Source organism: Bubalus kerabau, chromosome 12 (genome assembly GCF_029407905.1).
Source record: "Bubalus kerabau isolate K-KA32 ecotype Philippines breed swamp buffalo chromosome 12, PCC_UOA_SB_1v2, whole genome shotgun sequence".
Lineage (NCBI taxonomy): Eukaryota > Metazoa > Chordata > Mammalia > Artiodactyla > Bovidae > Bubalus > Bubalus kerabau.
The window spans coordinates 74696670-74702708 of NC_073635.1; the positions used below are offsets into that span (position 1 = coordinate 74696670).

The following is a 6039-nucleotide window of genomic DNA, read 5'->3' on the forward strand; positions in this document are numbered from 1 at the left end:
CTTTGGGAGACAGAACCACCGGCTCTGGGAGTGGGGCGCTTTTGGGATGCCGTGGCCTCACGCTCTGACCCTCAGCCGTCTGGAGTCGGAGCGGTGGGGGCAGCAGGACGAAGGGGCGGCCAGGAGGAGGCTGCCAGGGGCCACACGCAGGTGTGAGGCGAGGCCGCAGGCACAGCTGATGGAGGCGGGTAGGGGAACTGCCCACACAACGTACAGGACCCCCAGGCGTCCACAACCTAGCCCTGCCTGCAAACTCTACCAAAGGGCGTGCTCTGAGCGCACCCACCCAACCAGAGAATGGAGAAGGGAGGGATCGGCTCTATCAGCCCCGTCTGCTTCGAAACCCCCCTCAGCTGTGGTGAAGACCTGACGAAAGTTGGTAGGAGATAGCACCCCACCATCTGGGCAGGCTGCCCTCATCAGGACCAAAGGAGGGCTCTGTGGGAGGTTCTACAACTGGAATGGAGCAGGACCCTGTGGGGCCCTCCTGTGATAGACACTACCCCCACCCCATGCCCTCTCCCTGTCCCTTGTTTATAGAAAAGTTTTAGTCTCCTCGGCCTCCTCTAAGCCACAAAAGGCTGGCTCAGGAATTAGTGATTGGAAGACGTGAACATGTAGTAACCAAAAATTAAACAATAAATAGGCCATATGCTAAGTTGCTTCAGTCGTGTCTGACTCTGTGCAATCCCATAGACGGCAGCCCACCAGGCTCCCCCATCCCTGGGATTCTCCAGGCAAGAACACTGGAGTGGGTTGCCATTTCCTTCTCCAATGCATGAAAGTGTAAAGGGAAAGTGAAGTCGCTCAGTCATGGCCGACTCTTAGTGACCCCATGGACTGCAGCCTACCAGGCTCCTCCGTCCATGGGATTTTCCAGGCAAGAGTACTGGAGTGGGGTGCTGTCGCCTTCTCCAATAGGCCATATAGCAGTCACAAAATCTTTAGCTTCTCTCTGAAGCACATAGATGACAGTGTCTGATGGACATTTCTGAATTGCTCTGCAGATATTAAAACCCCCACCAGATGGAAGAAGGTCACTGCATCATGGCCTTAAGCAGGAAGCACCCAGACCAGCTGGAACCAAAAGACTGATGATGTTAAACCCTGTGATCCTACTCTGTTATCTCACCCTCAACCAACCAGAATGGTGTAGGAGTTGATTACATTCCCTGGACTTTCTCCCTCACCTTGCTTTTAAAACCTCTCCCCTGAAATCCATCAGGAAGTTTGGATTTTATAAGGATGAGCTGCCTGTACTCCTAGCATGACCCCTGCAATAAACCTTTCTCTGCTCCAAATGCCAACATTTCCATTTGTTTGGCCTGACTGTACCTTGGACACAGAAACGTAGGTAGAACACAACCACAGGTTGTAGGCAAGCATTTGACCTCACACAACTGCAGGGTTTAGCACAGATTATGTGTGTAGAGCTGCAAGAGCTAAAGAAAAGTAAAAGAGGAATAGAGGAACCTGAATGATTTTGGAAGATGAATGAATGCTGCTCCTGGAGACAGGCGGTTGGCATCTCACATTTTGTACTATGTAGGGACCTCTGTGGGCTTTTTGCTGCTCTCTTAGATTGGGAAAGGGGAACATGGATGAGGGAGAGGGGAGAGAGACTGCCTTATGATTTTTTTATCATGTGCTCCAGGGCCTAGTGGAATGACAGTGACATATGTTACAGAACACAGGTTATGGACGTTTCTGGAAAACTTACCTCACTACTTTTGTAACAATGCCCTATTCAAGAAGGTACTATAATTCCTATTTTTACAGATGAGAAAGATGTGGCTTAAGGACAGTTACTTGTCTAAGTTCTTCAAATTAGTAAATGACAAATCCTGATTTGAACTCAAGTCCAAGTCCAGTACTGGTAGATGGACAGTATGCATGAAAAGTGTCTAGAATACACTTTTGGAATCACTGTAGAACTGAACAAACAAAATCCTGGACTCCCATTCTTGTCTTTAGTCATTTGTGTGATCATCTTACCAGCTCAGCAGTTTCTCCTCCTACCGTAAACAAAGATTAAAGTTTGTGGTGCTTATAACAAGATCATTTTGTTATTCTTTGATAATTTCCCATGTATCTTGGCTATTAACAACAGAGTGTTGGTAATAATGGCTTTTGGCTTCAGTTATGCAAGATAAGTAAGTTCTGCAAAATTAGTATACAGCAGTGTGGCTACAGTTGGCAATATTCTGTGTATGTTTAATTTTTTAAGAGACTAGATCTTGAAGTTTCTCAACATAAAAAGGAAAAAAGGAAAATAGTTAAAGTGTGAAGTGATGGCTATGTTGATTGACTTGGCTGTGGTATTTCACAATGTATATATGTGTCTTAAGTCATTAGGTTGTACATCTTAAATATATACATTTTTGATTGTCAATAATACCTCAATAAAGCTGGATGGGAAATTATTTTAAGGAAAGCCTAATGTATTCAAACATTTTAAATAAGGCCAACTATAAGAATAACAGAATGCTGATAATTTCTACTGATGGACATGATGGAGATATACTACTTTCTTGATATCTCATGCATGTTTAAAATTTTTTTGTTGCAAACAATAAGACAATTAGAGTTGAAATTTGTAATTTTTCAGTTACATACTTTCTCCAAACTGCCAAATACACTCAGTCCCTTCAGCTTCTATCTTTTTTGCTTTTAACCAAGTTCTTTTGAAACTTCCTACTATTCTTTTCTGAACATTAACTAATAGGACATTTAGAAGAAATGTTGAGATCCATTGTCGAATTGTACAGAGAAGTGTGGATGTGGAGCCAGGGGACCAGAGCTCTAGATGCTTCATATATTACCTAAACTTTCTCAGGTCTACAATGGGAAACCCCTACTTTTCTAGTGGTAAAGAACCTGTCTGCCAATGCAGGAGACAAGAGACTTGGGTTTGATCCCTGCGTTGGAAAGATCCCCTGGAGTAGGCAAGGGCTACTCTAGTATTCTTGCCTGGAGAATCACATGGACAGAAGAGTCTGATGGGCTACAGTCCATGGTGCTGCAGCGAGTTGGACATGACTGAAGCAACAACACACATGCCTGCACTCACCAACCTTCCCTCCATCCCTTCCAGCCAGAGGACCAGGTTCATCTAAAAATTTGGAAAACCTACAGCCCGAAATATCAGTTAGACTTCTAAGAGGAATGGACCCCCCCTTGGTGATGCCAACTACCATCTTCCCAGAAGCTTCAGGGGTTCACTCCATGGGAACATCACACTTGAGTGAAGGGGCCCCTGAGCCCCAACCTCCAGAGAAACAACTGGGGCAATGGACCTCTTTGACTACTCCTGTGAACCTCTCTCTGACCTGAAGCTTCTCTTACAAAAACCAACAAAATTGTGTCCCCAAAGAGTAAATGATTAACTGCAGGAATTGTTGCACTCAGAGGGGAGCTAGTGACCTTGGCCTAGTGACACATAGAACACTGTCACCATAAAAAAAAAAAACAAAAAAACAAAAAAACAGCTACTCAGGTGAAAGTGGCCAAGAAGACCAGCCAGGATTTCTAGCTGTGACACAGGTCTGCTGCCTCCCTGGCCGGGATGGTCCTGGAGGACTGAGTTGCTCTGGATTACCTGTTTGCTGCCTGGGGAGGGGTCTGTGTACCCGGCAGCATGTGGACCTGTTTTCATGAGGATACACATAGCCTCATTGAAGGAGGCACAGATGGACCACTGGTAGAGTCACTCGGCTGCAGACACCAGACCACCTGGTCTGGGGAAAAATCTGGGGGCAGGGTGATGGGGCCAACCGAGCACCACCAGGATTGTCCTTTCCTGGGCCCCTCCATGACCCTCAGAATCTAGAAAACTCCAGATGATGGTCTCGCAGAGACAGAGCAGTTAGGGCCGAGGCCCAGGAGCACCAGACACATCCACAGGTGATGGGAGAAGTCCTGCTTCTCCCCAGGGTCTAATGACCCCACACTCAGCAGGAAGCAGCTGCAGGAGCTGGACCTGCACCCTCAGGCCCCTCAGGATGAGGAATAGGACAGGCACAAAGGGGCGGTGTGTCACCACAAAGACCAACAGTTTCCAGGGAGAAAGCACAGAATCTGGGTCATGAAGTAAAAGTCCAAACTTTTTTCTTTTCCTTTGTGCTGAGATGTTTCACCTGCTCACAGGGCATCTTGTGCAGAGGTCTCAAACCCAGACCTTCAGACCAGAGACCCTGGTGTGAAATGTCTTCACTGACACCTCAGCTCGGAGGGCCATGTCCAGAGACATGGCACCTGACACTGATCTGCAATTGCAGCTGCATAGCTGAGTTCACTCCCCAAGAACTCTGCCCACTCCCAGTTGACAGGAACCACATACAGCAGCCTCACTGGTTGTGGGGAGAACATGTCTTCTAGAGCTTGAACTCTCACCCCTCCATGCTTTGATTAAAGACTTTACTTCTGAACCCAAATATTTACCCATCTATCAGTACATGAGTGACACTTGGCTGAAGTCACCTATTAGGGTCTGCCTCAGGATTGTAGGTGATAGAACAGAAAGAAATCAAACCCTCTTCTGTCCAATAATGGTGTGTAATTCTCCTGAAGAACTGGAGAAAGGAGAAGCACTGGACTAGCAAAGAGAATTGTTTCTTAATATGAGTGTGGTCTGCATTGTTCTCTTGAAAAGTGATATTTACTCTTGGAAACTTGAGCCTCCCTTCCTGATAGAAGCCAGGAGAGGTTCCTGTTCTGTCAGGTCAAAGAATTAAAGAACCTGACACTCAGCAACCTCTCAGAAGTGGGATTCTTGAAGGAAATCCATTGTTCTGGAGACCCAGAATCACACTAGACCCAGGAGCCAACAGCATCAGAGTGTTTTCTCCTTCAGACACCCTACCCTACTGACCTGAGCCCCAGGAAACACCCCTGTCACTCCACTGAGTAATTTAGACTCAAGATTTGCTGACTGGCCAGGGGAGTGGAGCTTGATTCAGGAGATTAGACCTCCATGGCAATGAGATTTTCCTAAGGGTGGGTCTCCTAAAAGAGGTAGGTAGCAATTCATGTGAAGAGAGTAGAAGGAGTGATCTCAGTTAAAAACCAAGCACCAGAGGAATGGTGTTGGCCTCTGGGGAGCTCTCACAAGGGGACATTTTGGCAAAAGGCTCAATTCTTTAAGAGATTTCCCTTCTAGAATGTGGGAAAGGACAAGCTGCCAAATCTTGAACTATTGAATTATTCTTGAACTATTTCTCTTCTGCACTGAAATATGCTTTTGGTTTACTGTAGCTCTTGAGTTAACTAAATGAGACCATCCCTGCCCAGTGCAGGGCGGCAGTTCCATGGAGGCTGATGGACAGGATGGTGAGATGGGAAGGGGAACAGTCTCCCCACCTCCACTCACTGGCCTACTGGGGAGAGAGTGTCATCCTGCCAAGTAGACCATGACTCAGAAACTCAGGTCCTGAGAGCAGTTCTGTAAAGGGGACAGAGCAGGAGGTGAGGGGAGAATTCCCCACAGTATCAGCAGTCCTGGGATGGGGACAAAGCAGGAGGTGAGGGGAGAATTCCCCACAGTATCAGGGAGCTCTCCATGCAGTCAGGAACACCAGGGAGAATGAATATGCTGTCTGTCACTACATAAACCAACTGAGACATAAGTGGCCAAAAGCAGTGGTCACTTATTAGTTATTTGTGAGGGGTCTTCCCAGATGGTGTTAGTGGTAAAGAACATGCCTGTAAGTACAGGAGATGAAAGAGACCTGAGCTTGATCCTTGGGTCAGAAGATCCTCTGGAGGAGGGCATGGCAACCCACTGGAGTTGCCTGGAGTGGGTTGCCTGGAGAACTCCATGGATAGAGGAGCCTGGCTGGCAGGCTACAATCCATGGGCATCACAAAGAGTCGGACAGAAGTGAAGCTATTGAGCACAACACAGCACAAAGCATTCTACTGCCAAAAGAAAATCCCAAAAAACCAAACAGCTTTCCCTTCCTCTTATCTATTTTATATCTTATCAGAATCAGTATAAACTCCTGGATTAAAAAAAAAAACTTTATTGTTGCAAAATGTAAAG

The 6039-nt window shown here is 46.6% G+C and overlaps 1 long non-coding RNA gene across 1 annotated transcript; it reads left to right on the forward strand.

Moving 5' to 3' along the window:
- The first annotated feature begins 49 nt into the window (after positions 1–49).
- On the forward strand, positions 50–2652 carry LOC129624665 (uncharacterized). Its single transcript, XR_008701092.1, has 2 exons — positions 50–188; positions 1008–2652. It is a non-coding gene; the product is annotated as an uncharacterized LOC129624665 (long non-coding RNA).
- The last annotated feature ends 3387 nt before the right edge of the window (positions 2653–6039 follow it).